Raw genomic sequence first — 15,301 nt, 5'->3', positions numbered from 1 at the left:
GTCCTTGTGCAAGACTCCCAGAAGCCTAATTTACAGGTTGAGTCTGTGGTAAAGAAGACAAATGCAATGTTGGCATTTATTTCAAGGGGAATAGAATATAAAAACAAGGAGATAATGCTAATTCTTTATAATACATGGTCAGGCCGCACTTGGAGTACTGTCAACAGTTTTGGACCCTATATCTCAGAAAGGATGTGTTGTCATTGGAGATAGTCCAGAGAAGGTTCACAAGGATGATTCTGGAAATGAAGGGGTAAACATAAGAGGAGAATCTGGCAACTTTGAACCTGTACTCATTGGAATTTAGAAGACTGATTGAAACCTACCGAATGTTGAAAGGACTAGATAAGGTGGATGTGGAGAGGATGTTTCCTATGCTGGGTGTCAATGATTAAAGCACGGAGCCAGGTTAAAGCATCAAGACTCAAGAACAGGAAATGAACTGGTGTTTAGCCTTATAACTCTGCACTGATTAAGCATCAAGCCAAATTAAAGCATTAAGGCCTGAGAGCGGAAAAAGAACCAGTGTTCAACCTGCAACTCCATGCCAGTTAAGATCCCTCTGCTGGGGCCGTTTCATCCGCCTGTGTTTGACCAGTCTCCCTCTCGTCTCAGTACTGCCATCGGCCGGGAGGCGCAGGAGTTTCAGATCCCAGGCCGCCAGGTTCAGAAGCAGTTGGTGGCCTGCTGTCATTGAAAATGATCTTTCCTTATATTAATGTATAAAGGGTGGCTTGGTAACCTAGTGGTTGCCGTGGTGCTATTACTGTGCCAGAGACTTGGTTTAATTCTACTGCTGCCTGTAAGGAGTTTGTACATGGGTTTCTTCCTGTTTCATCCCACATTCTAAAGATGTACCATTGAGTAGGTGAGTGGGTCACATGGATGTAATTGGGCAGCATGGGCTCTTCGGGTTGGAAGGCCCTGTTACGGTGCAGTATTTCTAAATAAAGAAAATACTAAATCATATAAAGTACGAAATTGTTATAGAAAAACAAATGATGTATTTCTTTGCTCATCCCTAATGAAGATGTAATCCTTTTAATTTGTTTGTGTTTGTTACTACTCTGGTGGTTATTAAACATTTTGGAACACACCCAAGAGATTTTCAATATTGAGTCACAGAACATTTGTCAATTGAATTAGATGTAATCATAGATGGAAAAGTAACTGTGCAGACCTCACCCCAGTGCATTGAAACAGAACCCAATGAAGAATCATCTGCCTGAAATAGCAACTCTGCTACTACACTGCTGCTGCCTGGCATGCTGAGTATTTCTTGCATTTCCTGTTTTTAATACATTTATAAGAAACTTGTTTTGACTTCTGCATGAGCACTATGTTCAATTCAGGCACTGTTTCAAGAAGAATACAGAGGCAAGAGTATTCCCAGCAGGGAGTGCTTGGGTCAGGAACTGTTATTACTCCTCGACCATCAGGTTCTTGCATCAGAGGAGATAACTTCACTGAACTTCACTCGCCCCATCACTGAACTGATCCCATAACCTACAGTCTCACTTTCAAGGACTCTTCATCTCATTTTCTCAATATTGATTGCTTATTTATTTATAATTATTATTTCTTTTGTTTTCCTTTTGCATTGGTATAGTTGGTTGTCGTTTGCACACTGGTTGTTCATCCCATTGGGTGCAGTCTTTCATTGATTCTTTCATGGTTATTGGATTTACTGAGTATGCTGCAAGAAAACAAAGTTGATGATGGAGATGTACTTTGACCACTAGGGTCATCTGTGCACAGGAACTTTGCACCCATACTGCTTCTGGTTCTTCAAAGGTGTTAGTTGGTAATATCCAATTCTGGACAATTGCTTCTGGAAAATTGACAGGTTTTGGGTGGTGCATGGAGCCCTTGTCAACAAAATAAAATCAGAAAATGTTTGAAGTACTCAGTAGGTTAGATGATATCTATGGAGAAAGGAAAAGAATCTATGTTTGAACAGAACTGGGAAATGAAAGAAATTTTAACCGCAGGATCAGGTATGATGAGTGGTAGAGAACAGAATTGGAGACGTCTAGGATGGGGAGAAGAGCAGGAATGATGCAAGTACAGACAGTGCCATTGAAAATATGAAATACCAGAAGAGAGAAGAGAAAGCCCTGTTGATAAAATTGAAATCAAATCCTTAGAAAGAGGTCACATAGGATCAGAAGGTTCAGAATTCTTCTGGGTAAAAAGACCCTGATGGGACTTGTATACACGACTCTGAAAAGTAGCCAGGATGTGGGGTACAAAATACAACATGAGATGGAAAAGGCACGTAAAAAGGGCAATGCTGTTATCGTATTGGGGGATTTCAATATGCAGGTAGATTGGCAAAATCAGGGTGGTGCTGGATCCCCAAAGAGGGAATTTGTAGAATTTGTGCTGGATCCCAAGAGAGTGAAGTTGTAGAGGGCATTTGTAAGATAGCTTTTTAGAGCAGCTTGTGATCAAGCCCATTAGGAAAAAGACTATTCTGGATTGTGTGTTGTGTAATGAACCAGATTTGATTAGGGAGCTTCAGTAAACAAACCCTAAAGGGAGGATGAGGCAACCGTGGCTGGCAAGGGAAGTAAAAGACAGCAAAAAAAACATTACTGGGAAGTTAAAGGATTGGGAAACTTTTATAAACCTACAGAAGACAACCAAAAAAGATGAAATATGAAGGTAAGCTAACCAATAATATAAAAGAAGATACAAAAGATTTTTTCCAATATATAAAGAGTAAAAGAGAAGCGAGAATAGATATTGGTCTGCTGTGGAGTTATGAAACTGGCAGCAGACTTTTGATTGACATCTTGTTTTCCCATGGTAGAGAAATGGATTCCCATAGCCAGCCAAGTAAATAAATTTGGGAGAAATGTAATTTAGAATGCAAAATTTAAATGGCTCAAGGACCAAATCAGGTCGTTAGGTCATGACTACAGAGAACTTCTGTTCAGAGAAGAATGCGAAGCAGAGTTTGCAATGTGTGGCTTTGACAATCTAGTTTAGTTACAATACATAGGTCAAGTAGAGCAGTCAAACAGAACTCTCAGAGGGGTCACTCATCCAAGCCCACTTGTGTCTTTCACACTCCTTCAAAACTTTACCGCTTCTATCTTTCCATTCTATCCCACAGCCTCCAGCTCCACTTCCACAACAAGTGAAATAACTGGTATTATAATTGATCAAAGATCAATTAGGAATCCTTCAGAAAATGTAACAGGTCTCAGAAAAATGTTGCCAAGTAATGGGCTTTTCAGTTCTCCATGTCCAGCTTCCATCTATTCATGCCAAGGTGGGCCTTGAGCTGCATTCCTTGCTCCAACTATATATGAACTGGGCCATCCATCACCCATCAGGTCATCCCGCCCTATGCAGATATACAACCCTACCACACTGCTATCTAATCAGAGCCCTGCGGCCTTTTCTCACAGCAGAGCCTTTTCCTCACTAACATTAAGGCACACCCATGCCTGCTGAATGTTGTACCTTCTGTGGAGGTTCACCTCATTTGCAATATCCCATACCAAATAAGGGCAACACTGAGGATCTCTTCCAGTCTCCCACCCACTTCAGAGTCAGAATGTGAAAGAAGCCCAATTTCAGAAGCTCAAACTGAAAGAAAAAGTTCAGAGAGAGAAACCTTCTGATCAGAAGCTTAGAGAATGTCATTGTGATGTGATATTTACTTAAGGCACACAGTTGTAACTTCTAATTTAGAACTCATAATGGAAACATAATTCAGGACAGATACATAAATTCAAAAAGAGGATGTTTGATCAATTCATGGTCTTTATCCTAAGGTATCCTCACTTCTAACCTCAAGTCCATGTTTTATCTCTGATTTTCGTGTCAGTGCTTGATTGTTACATGAAACCATCACGACTATGAATTCAAGTATTGAACTAATGGAAACTTAAAACAACTGAGATTTATTGCATATAATATTGAATGCACTTCACCCAAATTACTTGGTCATCCATCATCGAAGTTCTATGAATTTGGAGGAAATTCATACATATGAATAATCAAATGATTTCTGTCAGCCCCTTTGATCTCCCCAGGGCTCACAAAAATCATTATATTTAATAGATGTTAGTAGAGAACTGGTGAAAATATATTTTTAGGTGGCATGATTTTGGAACCAACTAGGAGATTCTACCCAATAATCTACAGGTGAAGAAGTTATCAAAGAGAGGGTGAATAACAAGCATGGATGAAATCCAGTCCCATTTCATATCCTGATGAAATTTTATCTTCAGTGACCTATTTTTTATATATTAGCAGATTCTTATTTCAGCACTGAAACTTACTTAACAAATATATATGTGCAAGACTGAAGGACAGCCTCCCCATCTGCTGAGCTCTATGTTGTCAGATCACACCTCAGACGTGGTGAGAGGACAGTGCTCAGCAATATGGCACCTTGCCTGGTTCTCAACACTGCCAGAATAAAGGGTAAGCAGAAACTGTCCAGTGCTAAAGTTTTGACAATTCTAAATCTGTTCACGTTGAGTCATTGGAGTGCAGGACTGGTCACAAGGAATTTGTCTTTCACCTTCCATTCAGTCACATTCGTTGTTGCATACCTGAGCAGACTGTCTATGGAGGGCCACCACAGGCTCCCATCGAATGGCTGTCCTCACCAGCTCACAGACAGCTGACAGTTGACCAAATGTGTGAGGGAACTAAATTACAGAGGAGGCGGAGTGAGGGGAGTGGAGTTGAGATCAAAGTTCAAGTGATCATGTACATAAAGTGCCCACATCTTTTGTGTGTGTGATACTGCTAATGAAAGGGATATGGCATGCTGTTGCTGTATATGGAAAAGCTGAGACCCAATATGTTGTTGGCTCAACTCCCCATGCAGATGCTACTGGTTTGGCTAATGATTTAAACGTTATTGGTGCCTTCCTGAGGTACTCCCAGAAGGTCAAAGTTTATATAATCCCCATCTAATTCTTCCTGGGGATACACCTATGCTTTAACATCAGACGCCATGCAAGCAGATGTTCATTTCTTCTTTTCAAGCCGGCATTGAGTAGTGGAATATATTTGATGTAGTTTAAGTAGGGCTCAGCATGGGGCACCTTGTGCGGTGTCAGCTAATAAGCTCTAGTACCTCTTTACTTAAAGTTTGGTCAAAACACCAGTCTGAACTGAGAAACATAATAATTATTGCTCAGGTAGATGAAGGACATCATTAATCACTTGCAGAGGTATTGAGAAAAAGTTGGGGTAGCACAGAAGGCTGTGGTGTTTTATCTGACTGCCCTGTCAGCAGATCTGTCCTCTAACCAAGACGAAAACTGAGTTATCCAACACAGTAGACCCTTTCAGTGTCATGGAAATAACCCATATATTTTTTAACATGGTAATTAGAGATAAAAGGTTACCAACAACGCAAAGTAGGAAGCTATTATTAAAACGTTGAAGGTAAATAGAATTTTAGCTGAAAACAACAGAAACCACAAACCTCTGTACTCTACGTGAAGAACATATTGTTTGATACAGTTTATGTTTATTAATGCAGCTGAGTGTTAAATTACTATTACCAGTGATAGACTCCTTTTAGTTCTTCAGTCTCCCTCTCTTGGAAGTATTATTTACAAAACTGAAGTGATGTATTTTGTTCAGAGAATTGAGGCAATCTAAAATAAAATATTTGGATTTTTAAAAGTGTGCAGGAAAAAGAAACCAGCAGGTATCTGTAAAACAATAGTCTTTGATGCAGGACAGCTGGCTGTTAAAATGCATTAAGATTTGTTTTGGTTTTATAAAAGAAAGAAAATGTGCAAAACAAATTCCAAATTTAATAAGCTCTCCAAATCCACCTCTTCCACTCCTGTTGATACAGTTCTGGCACCACCCTGATTTGGAAATGCATGACCATTCATTCATTGTTCTTCTACTCATCCATATCTATGAAAGGCCTGGGTCTTTACTTTTGACTGACACTATACAAGCTGACTTTGGCATTATCCAAAGTGAGAATAGGAAATGCTTTTCTTGCAAACTTCCCCTTGCTGCTGATAAAATCCTAGCACTGTAGTAACTTGGGGTGAGTTTGTAATCTTATAGAGAATACTTGCACCACAAGGACAACTACATTTCGTGAAAGTAGTTCACTATCACTCTCTGAATGGAAATTGGCCATAGTAAATGTTATTAAACTATGAATAAAATAATTTCTCTTCAACTAAACTGTACCAAACCTTTCTGCCATTATTGGATTTAAGCATGTGGAAAGATATCAAGACATTGGCAACTTTGCAGCGGGATTAAGTGGCATAAAAGCAGGGTTAGAGGAGTACAGCTGTACATGGATAGGCAAGAGAGGATAGTATTGCTGTACCTGCTTACAGCACAGAAGATCATGCAGATATTCCTTAGGAATGTTAAAATCAGGAATGGTTTTGGTGGAATAATTATGATTTCCTCTCTCCCATGGCAAAAGGTTTAACAGCTGCTTATGGTGAAAATGGTCAAAGGGTCAGAGGATATGTGAAGCAAATTACAATTTGCAAAACACTGGCTGAAAAACAATGGAAGTAAATTCAAGGGTGTGTTCCTCTTTAAAAATGGCTAAATTCTAAATAAATAAAGTCAGCAAAATTGCATGATAATTGAAAAGAGCAGGGTAGAGGATTAATTTAATGGTTCTTTTAAAGAACTGTTGGTTATAATGGGCTGAATGGTTTCCTTCTCTTTTAAATCATTCTAAGCTTTTGACCTTTACTCATTAATGCGGCAATAATTAGAGTCATAAAGTCATAGAAGACTGCAACACAGAAACTTGACCTTTAACCCATCTAGTCCACACCAGATTATTATTCTGCCTAGTCCAATTGACCTCTACTCAGACCATAGCCCTCCATACTCCTCCTATCTATGTGCTTATCCAAATTTCTCTTAAATGTTGAAATCGAATCTGCATCCACCTCTTCCATTGGCAGCACATTTCACACTCTCACCAACCACAGAGCGAAGTTCCCTCTTGTTTTCCACTTAAGTATTTCATCTTTCACCCTTAACTTATTACCTCTAGTTCCAGACTCTTTCAATTTCAGCCTGCTTGCATTTACCCTATCTAAACCCCTCATAATTTTGCATACCTCTATCAAACCTCCCCTCATTCTCCCACGCTCCAGCAAATAAGGTCCTAAACTATTCAACCTTTCCCTATAACCTTTCCCTAGACCAGTGAGTCTTACTTCAGCGGTTGGTAAGTTGATAGAGAAGATCCTGAGAGGTAGGATTTATGAACATTTGGCGAGGTATAATATAATTAAGAATAGTCAGCATTGCTTTGTCAAGGGCAGGTCGTGCCTTACGAGCCTGATTGAATTTTTTGAGGATGTGACTAAGCACATTGATGAAGGTAGAGCCGTAGATGTAGTGTATATGGATTTCAGCAAAGCATTTGATTGGGTACTCCATGCAAGGTTTATTGAGAAAGTAAGCAGGCATGGGATCCAAGGGGACATTGCTTTGTGGATCCAGAACTGGCTTGCCCACAGAAGGCAAAAAGTGTTGTAGACAGGTCATATTCTGCATGGAGGTCAGTCACCAGTGGTATGCCTCAGGGATCTGTTCTGGGACCCCTACTCTTTGTGATTTTTATAAATGACCTGGATGAGGAAGTGGAGGGATGGGTTAGTAAATTTGCTGATGACACAAAGGTTGGAGGTGTTGTGGATAGTGTGGAGGGCTGACAGAGGTTACAGCGAGACATTGATAGGATGCAAGACTGTGCTCAGAAGTGGCAGATGGAGTTCATCCCAGATAAGTGTGAAGTGGTTCATTTTGGTAGGTCAAATATGATGGCAGAATATATCATTAAGGGCAAGACTCTGGCAGTGTGGAGGATCAGAGGGATCTTGGTGTCTGAGTCCATAGGACACTCAAAGCTGCTACGCAGGTTGACTCTGTGGTTAAGAAGGCGTACGGTGCATTGGCCTTCATCAAATGTAGGATTGAGTTTAAGAGCTGAGAGGTAATGTTGCAGCTATATAGGACCCTGGTCAGACCCCACTGTGAGTTCTGTGCTCAATTCTGGTCGCCTCACTACAGGAAGGATGTGGAGAGGAGATCTACAAGGATGTTGCCTGGATCGGGGAGCATGCCTTATGCGAATAGGTTGAGTAAACTTGACCTTTTCTCCTTGGAGCAATGGAGGATGGGAGATGACCTGATAGAGATGTACAAGATATTGAGAGGCAATGATTGTGTGGATAGTCAGAGGCTTTTTTCCCAGGGCTGAAATGGCTAGCACGAGAGGGCAGAGTTTTAAAGTGCATATAAGTCGGTATAGAGGAGATGCCAGGGGTAAGTTTTTTACACAGAGGGTAGTGAGTGCGTGGAATGGGCTGCTGGCAGCAATGATGGAGGTGGTAATGATAGGGTCCTTTAAGAGACTCCTGGATGGATGTATGGGATATGGGTAAGCCTAGGTAGTTCTAAGGTAAGGACATGTTTGTCTCAGCTTTGTGGGCCGAAGGGCCTGTATTGTGCTGTAGGTTTTCTATGTTTCTAACTTGGGTCCTCAAGTGTCAGCAGCATCTTTGCAAATTTTCCCTATACTCAATCAACCTTATTGATATCTTTCCTGTAGTTAGCTGACCAGATCTGCGCACAATACTCTAAATTAGGCCTCACCAACTTCATGTCTTTTCATCAGATCTAGCCAGTTATGATACTGAATGACAAGAATGGTTGTTTGAAATTATTCAAATTGATGTTAAGACAAGAAGACAAATGCAACAAGCCATAGACCGATTGTCATAGTTTGAAGATGTTGTTCTTCAAACTTAAGTTCAGCTTCATCAGAACAATGCAGGAGAAAAAAGGGAGAAATATCCAAGTGAGAGTGAGATAAAGAATTTTATAATATTGTTCACCACCACTCTTGTCTAATGGCATAAAATCCTTAAGCATGTTTTGTCAACTTTAGTCATTACTATTCCAGTGATGTCCTACTGATCTCCCAGTCTCTGTTATCTTCGTATCATCCAAACAATCTGTTTTCATCTCCCCAGAGGAAGATCTTATTCTTGTTTACTGATCTATATTAAACCCCTGGTCTCAACAGGATTGGAATTGGGTAATTACTTAGGTATATTATTGTCACATATACCAATACAATGAAGAACCAAGTTTTGCCTTCCATCAATACAGATCATTCCATCACATCAATGGACTGAGGTAGTAGAAGGGAAAACCAACAACAGAATGCAAAATAAAGATTTTCAATTACAGAGAAAGTGCAGTACAGGCACACAATAAGGTGCAATCACAACAAGGGCTATGACAAGGTATAATATGTCTATGTATTCATTTTTAACATACAAGACGCTAGTTCAACAGCAAAGATAGAAACAAACCTTGAGCCTGGTGGTGCATGTTTTCAAGCTAATGTATCTTCTGCCCTATGGAAAGGGGAGAAAAGGCAATATTTGGAATAGCAAGGTCTTCAATAATGCTGGCTGCTTTTCTGAGGCAGTAAGAAGTGCAAACAGAGTCTATTGAGGGCAGATTGGTTTTAGTAATAGACTGAGCTATGTTATCAGCTCCTTGCACTTTCTTACAGTCTTGGTCAGAGCATTTGCCTGAACAAGCTGTGATGCATCTGAATAGGACACCTTCAATAGTGCATCTATAAAAATTGGTGAGAGTCAATGGGGACTTGTTTAAGCTTCTGAGGAAGCAGAGGTGCTGGTGTGCCTTCTTGACCTTAGCACCAACACGCTGAATCAAAACTAAACATTGGTGATGCTTATACCCAGCAACTTAAAGCTCTTAATCATTTCTATCTTAGCACCATTGATGTATACAGGGGCAGGTGCTCTACCCAACTTCCTGAAGTCAATAACTCACTCTTTTGTTTTACTTATATTGAGGGAGTAGGCTCTTTGTCTCCTTTAGGTGTTCTACCATATTGTTATTTGATATCCAACTCACTGTAGTGTACCAACAATATAAAAATAATTCTAAATTTCCACCTTTATATTAAAACCTGCATGTGCCATTGCCCCTTCCTAGTTCCGTAAACATTTGCAAATCCAGAATCAGACCTCTCCTTTGAATATTCCCCACCAGTAGCATTGGCACTCCCCACCAGTAGCATTGGCACATTCTGTGAACCATCTCTAGAAGATCTGTTTCTGAATCTGTTCAGCTCTCCTCCCCTCTTCGTCTTTAGGACAACCATGACAACTCATATCTATTAAGATTTTAGTTACCCCTTGTTATGTTACACCAAAAGGTTCTCTGAGCCGATTCAGTAAGGCAGAAAGACACAAACTTCAGTTACCTACTTAAATCTAAGTTACAGTGTCTATAAAAAGTATTTACCCCCACTTGGAAATTTTCATGTTTTATTGTTCTATAACATTGAATCACAGTGGATTTAATTTGGCTTCTTTCACACTCATCCACAGAAAAAGACTCTTTTGTGTCAAAATGAAAACATATCTACAAAGCGATCTAAATTAATTACAAATATAAAACACAAAATAATTGATTACATAACTATTCACCCCTTCAAGTCAGTATTCAGTAGATTCACCTTTGGCAGCAATTACAGCCTTGAGTCTGTATGGATAGGTCTCTATCAATGCACATCTGGGCAATGCAATTTTTCTCCATTCTTCTTTACAAACCTGCTCAAGCTCTGTCAGAATGCATGGGGATCGTGAGCGAACAGCCCTTTTCAAGTCCAGCCACAAATTCTCAATTGGATTGAGGTTTGGACTCTGACTTGGCCACTCCAGGACATTAACTTTGTTGTTTTAAGCCATTCCTGTGCAGCTTTAGCTTTATGCTTGGGTCCGCTGTCTTGCTGGAAAACCAATCTTCTGTCTCAAGTTGCAGTTCTCTTGCAGACTGCATTAGGTTTTCCTCCAGGATTCCCTGTATTTTTCTGCATTCATTTTACCCTCTACCTTCACAAGCCTTCTAGGGCCTGCTGCAGTGAAGCATCCCACAACGTGATGCAGCTACCACCATACCTCATGGTAGGGATTGTATGTTTTTGATTATGTGCAGTGTTTGGCTTACGGCAAACATAACATTTAGTCTGATGGCCAAAAAAACACAATTCTCGTTTCATCAGACCATAAAACTTTCTTCCAGTTGACTTCAGAGTATCTCACATGCCTTCCAGCAAACTCTAACCAAGATTTCATGTGAGTTTTATTGAACAGTGGCTTTCTCCCATAAAGCTGTGACTGGTGAAGCACCTGGGCAACAGTTGCTGTATGCGCAGTCTCTTCTATCTCAGCCTTTGAAGCTTGTAACTCCTTCAGATTTGTCATAGGTCTCTTGGTGGCCTCCTTCACTAGTCCCCTTCTTACACAGTCACTTTGTTTTTGAGAACGGCCTACTCTAGAAAGATCTACAGCTGTGCCACATTCTTTCCATTTCTTAATGATTGACTTAACTGTACTCCAAGAGATATTCAGTGACTTGGAAATTTTCTTGTATCTATCTCCTGACTTGTGCTTTTCAATGATGTTTTTGCAGAGTTGCTGGAGTGCTTTTTTTGTCTTCATGGTGTAGTTTTTGCCAGGGTACTGGCTCACCAGCAGTTGGACCTTACAGATACAGGTATATTTTTACTACAGTCAATTGAAACACCATGACTGCACCCAGGTGATCTCCATTTAACTAATTATGTGACTTCTAAAACTAATTGGCTGCACCAGTGATGATTTGGTGTGTCATATTAAAGGGGAGGGAGGTGAATACATATGCAATCAAATATTTTGTTTTATATTTATAACTAATTTAGATCACTTTGTAGAGATCTGTTTTCACTTTGACACAAAAGAGTTTTTTTTTCTATTGATCAGTCAAAAAAAGCCAAATTAAGTCAATTATGATTCACTGTTGTAAAACAATAAAACATGAAAACTTCCGGGGGTGGGAGGGGTGAATAATTTTTATAGGCACAGTAACTAAGACATAGCAGAACACTTCATTCATAAGTGCAGACCCACCTCCCATTCTGGTGATCCACACTGTGCTTGTGACCAACCCATTGTTGAGGCCTCGAAGAGCTACCCCCAAGCCCCCCACCCACTCTACTTCTATACCTTTTCCACTGATTTGAAATGCTGCAGTAAGTGGATCAGTACATTAGCACCAGCTCAAACCATTGAATCAAAACCAAGCATCACTTGACACCACTCTTCACAAAATCTGCCCTAACTTTCATGTTCCCATGGGTGTATTCCCACAGTCTTGCATTCTCACGGTTGTATTGTATCCCAAGGTCATGATCAAAGCTTCTGCAGCTAGTTCTGTTACAGTCAAGGCCACTGTGGTATGAAGGCATTTGACAAACAGGAAGATTAACCCTTAACAATACACCTCTCATTATATCTTCTACAAACTTTACAAGAGCAAACTGCTACAGGTGTTGGAAATAAAAATGGGAAATTCTGGAACTATTCTGCAGGTCAAGCAGTAACTATGGAGAGAGAAAGACAGAGCTGACATTACAGGTCAAATTTGCCTTTCTGCCCATTTGAGGTCAGCGTCTAATCACATAAGGCTGAAGGAAGAGGGATGTGATAAGATCAAAGATTTTTCTCCCTCCTTATTTTCTGGAGTACTAAAAACCTGCAATCACTATCATCTAAATTTGGAAGGTTTGGGTTGTTTCAGATATACTGTAGATTGTGCATGTTTAACATTTGTAAGCGATAAAATCTGCTGTGTTTTGAGCTATTTTGACATTTATTTTGCTTTATTTGGATGAGAATAAAAGCAAAAGCATATTTACTGAATAAGCTTTAGTAGATAGCACTTTGTTACAAGTTAACAAAATCTGCATTAACTGCCATTTTGAACTTGACTTTACAACGTGGCGAGATGCAAACTGTGGAACACATGATAAGATCAAAGTTGACAATGAAAAGTGTGTTCAAAATCTAACCTGGTGAGTAGGAGGTGAGAACAAGATAGAGTTAGGCCAGTGGGAATGTACTGAATAATAGCTCTCATATCCACCCACGCATTACCGCAGAGTAGAAAGGGGTGTGTGGGTAAAATATTGTTAACTGTTTTTTTTTCTTCTTCCACAGCATGCAATCATGCTTAAGATGAAAAACATTAGTAGCAAAATATATTTAAATATCTTATATGAACTAGTAAAATGATACTGAATGTGTTTGATTTTGTGAATTGGTTAATGGGTTCTGAATGATTCAATTTTGGCTTTAGTACTTCACACACAGTACATATGTGGTGGAATCTGTTGACATTTACACACCAATACCCCATGTTCTCATAATCTGCATCTAACCTCAAATGGGCTAAAATAATAAACAAACACTGATCTGCTTTTTTTCCCTATTATTAGAGAGTGGCACACTTTTAATCACTTTGGCCTCCAAATAGTGCAAGTTTTCTGTTTGCTCCAAAATTTCTATACTGAAGCTTTTCACTTGTTCCAAGGTGCAGATCCATGGATGTTGATCTTCCCATTCCCAGTCCATGGTTTGCAAATTAATTATACAATGCCCTCTTCCATGCTAACTGAGGTCAGACAGTCTGTAGAGGTCAACAATTGAAACACGGACCTTTCTGTGGATAGCAGCTCATCACAGGGCTTATGTTAAACTAATTGATCAAATTATTTCCTGCCCTCTCTTCTTTTCCACTCCAATGCAATGATTGCATTGACAATAATTTGCTTTCATACAATGTAAAGGTGCATTAAGGACAATGTACAAAATGAACTTGCTGATAACAATTGTTTTGCTAGCTGCAACCAGTTCAGTGACAGCTCGAAGCACAATGTGTTTTCAACCTGTTATCTTTGTTCAGTCATCAGTCTTGGGTTGCATTCTCTTATTGTCAGAGTTACGCTGACATCTATTGTTTGAATAGGGGCAAGATGAAACAAAACTAACTGAATAGAAATAAAATACAAATGACACTGAAAAAAAACAGAAAGAAATAAAATCCTCCACTCTTTTCTTTGTTCAGGGATGATAAAAGCAAAACTAATTCCATTCTTTTTGCAGTTTCAATGCCCTCTGAAACAGTCTGGAAAATCCATTCATTTTAATGGTAACTGGGACGGGCAAAGAAAAGTATTGGTCCACACAGCAAGGCCTATATTCCTGACTGAATAAATATAAGTTAGAATTATGATTTCAATGTTAAATGAGGCTGTGAAAACCAACTGAAGAAAATAACTGGAATTAACGACTAAAGGAAAAAGTAAAAACGCAAAATTCCATTTACAAGTGAAAGTGGAAGAAATAAGATGTCCAGATACAAAAACAAACTTTCAGTGACTGACAGTTGTCTGACAGCGATTAAAACTGAGAACATTGTTGAACTGAGCAAGTCATAACTTTCAATCTCAAGGTTAGACAATGTGACCAAATAAACACATGAACTTCTGAGCAAGACCGGCAGCAAGAAGCCAGTGTCTGTGCTACACAACTTCAACTGCAACCTCTAGATTTTCACATTCAACCACACAGTCAAGCCACCAACATGAAGTAAACTCAGTTTCACTGTAAAATAACTGGATATTCCTAAGCACTGCATATCAAACTAACATTCCAATTTCATCTTGATCATAAGACCATGAGACCACAAGACAGGAGCATAATTAGGGCCTCTTGATCCATCCAGACTGCTCTGCTATTCTTTCGTGGCTGATTTATTATCTCTCTCAACCCCATTCTCCTGCCTTCACCGCATAACCTTTGACACCCTTACTAACTAGAACCTATCAACCTCTTCTTCAAATATACTCAGTCTTTGCCTCCACAGCTGTCCGTAGCAATGAATTCCACAGATTCATGAGCATCAGGCTAAGAAATTCCTTCACATCTTGGTTCTTAATGGACGTCTTTCTATTCTCTGCCATCTGGTCTTGACTCACTTACTATAGGAAACTCCTCTCCATATCCACTGTCTAGGCCTGAATCGTTAACCCAACAACAAGTTGTTAAAACAAAGCCCCACCTCAGTTTACATCAAATATCCAACGTTCCATTTGATATGGAGCAAAGAATTCTCTCATAGTCCACACCAACAATTTTCTCATCAAAGAATCACAACATATGATCTAGTAACCAATTTACTAAGAGAGGACTGAATGTGGAATTTGCTATTCATGGCATTGCTGAGTCATCCATTTAATTCTAAATTAATATACAACCTAATCGCAAGCAACAGAAAATCTGCAGATGCTTGAAATCCAATCAACACACACAAAATGCTGGAGGAACTCAGCAGGCCAGGCAGCATCTATGGGAAAAAAGAACAGTTTTGGGCCGAGACCCTTCGG

At 39.6% G+C, this 15,301-nt stretch overlaps 1 long non-coding RNA gene across 2 annotated transcripts in view; it reads right to left on the bottom strand.

Moving 5' to 3' along the window:
* Window positions 1–15,091, bottom strand: part of LOC132400692 (uncharacterized) — a 99,161-nt gene extending 84,070 nt beyond the window's left edge. Inside the window, exons 1-2 of one of the 2 annotated variants that reach the window (XR_009514337.1) lie at window positions 14,977–15,091; window positions 9,369–9,413 (exon numbers count right to left, since the gene is read on the bottom strand). This is a non-coding gene — a long non-coding RNA (uncharacterized LOC132400692). The remainder of the gene's footprint in view (window positions 1–9,368; window positions 9,414–14,976) is intronic. The other variant, XR_009514336.1, reaches the window with a different exon arrangement.
* Window positions 15,092–15,301: the final 210 nt, after the last annotated feature.

Source organism: Hypanus sabinus, chromosome 10 (assembly GCF_030144855.1).
Source record: "Hypanus sabinus isolate sHypSab1 chromosome 10, sHypSab1.hap1, whole genome shotgun sequence".
NCBI classification, from domain to species: domain Eukaryota; kingdom Metazoa; phylum Chordata; class Chondrichthyes; order Myliobatiformes; family Dasyatidae; genus Hypanus; species Hypanus sabinus.
This window is presented reverse-complemented; position numbering and strand designations above follow the sequence as displayed.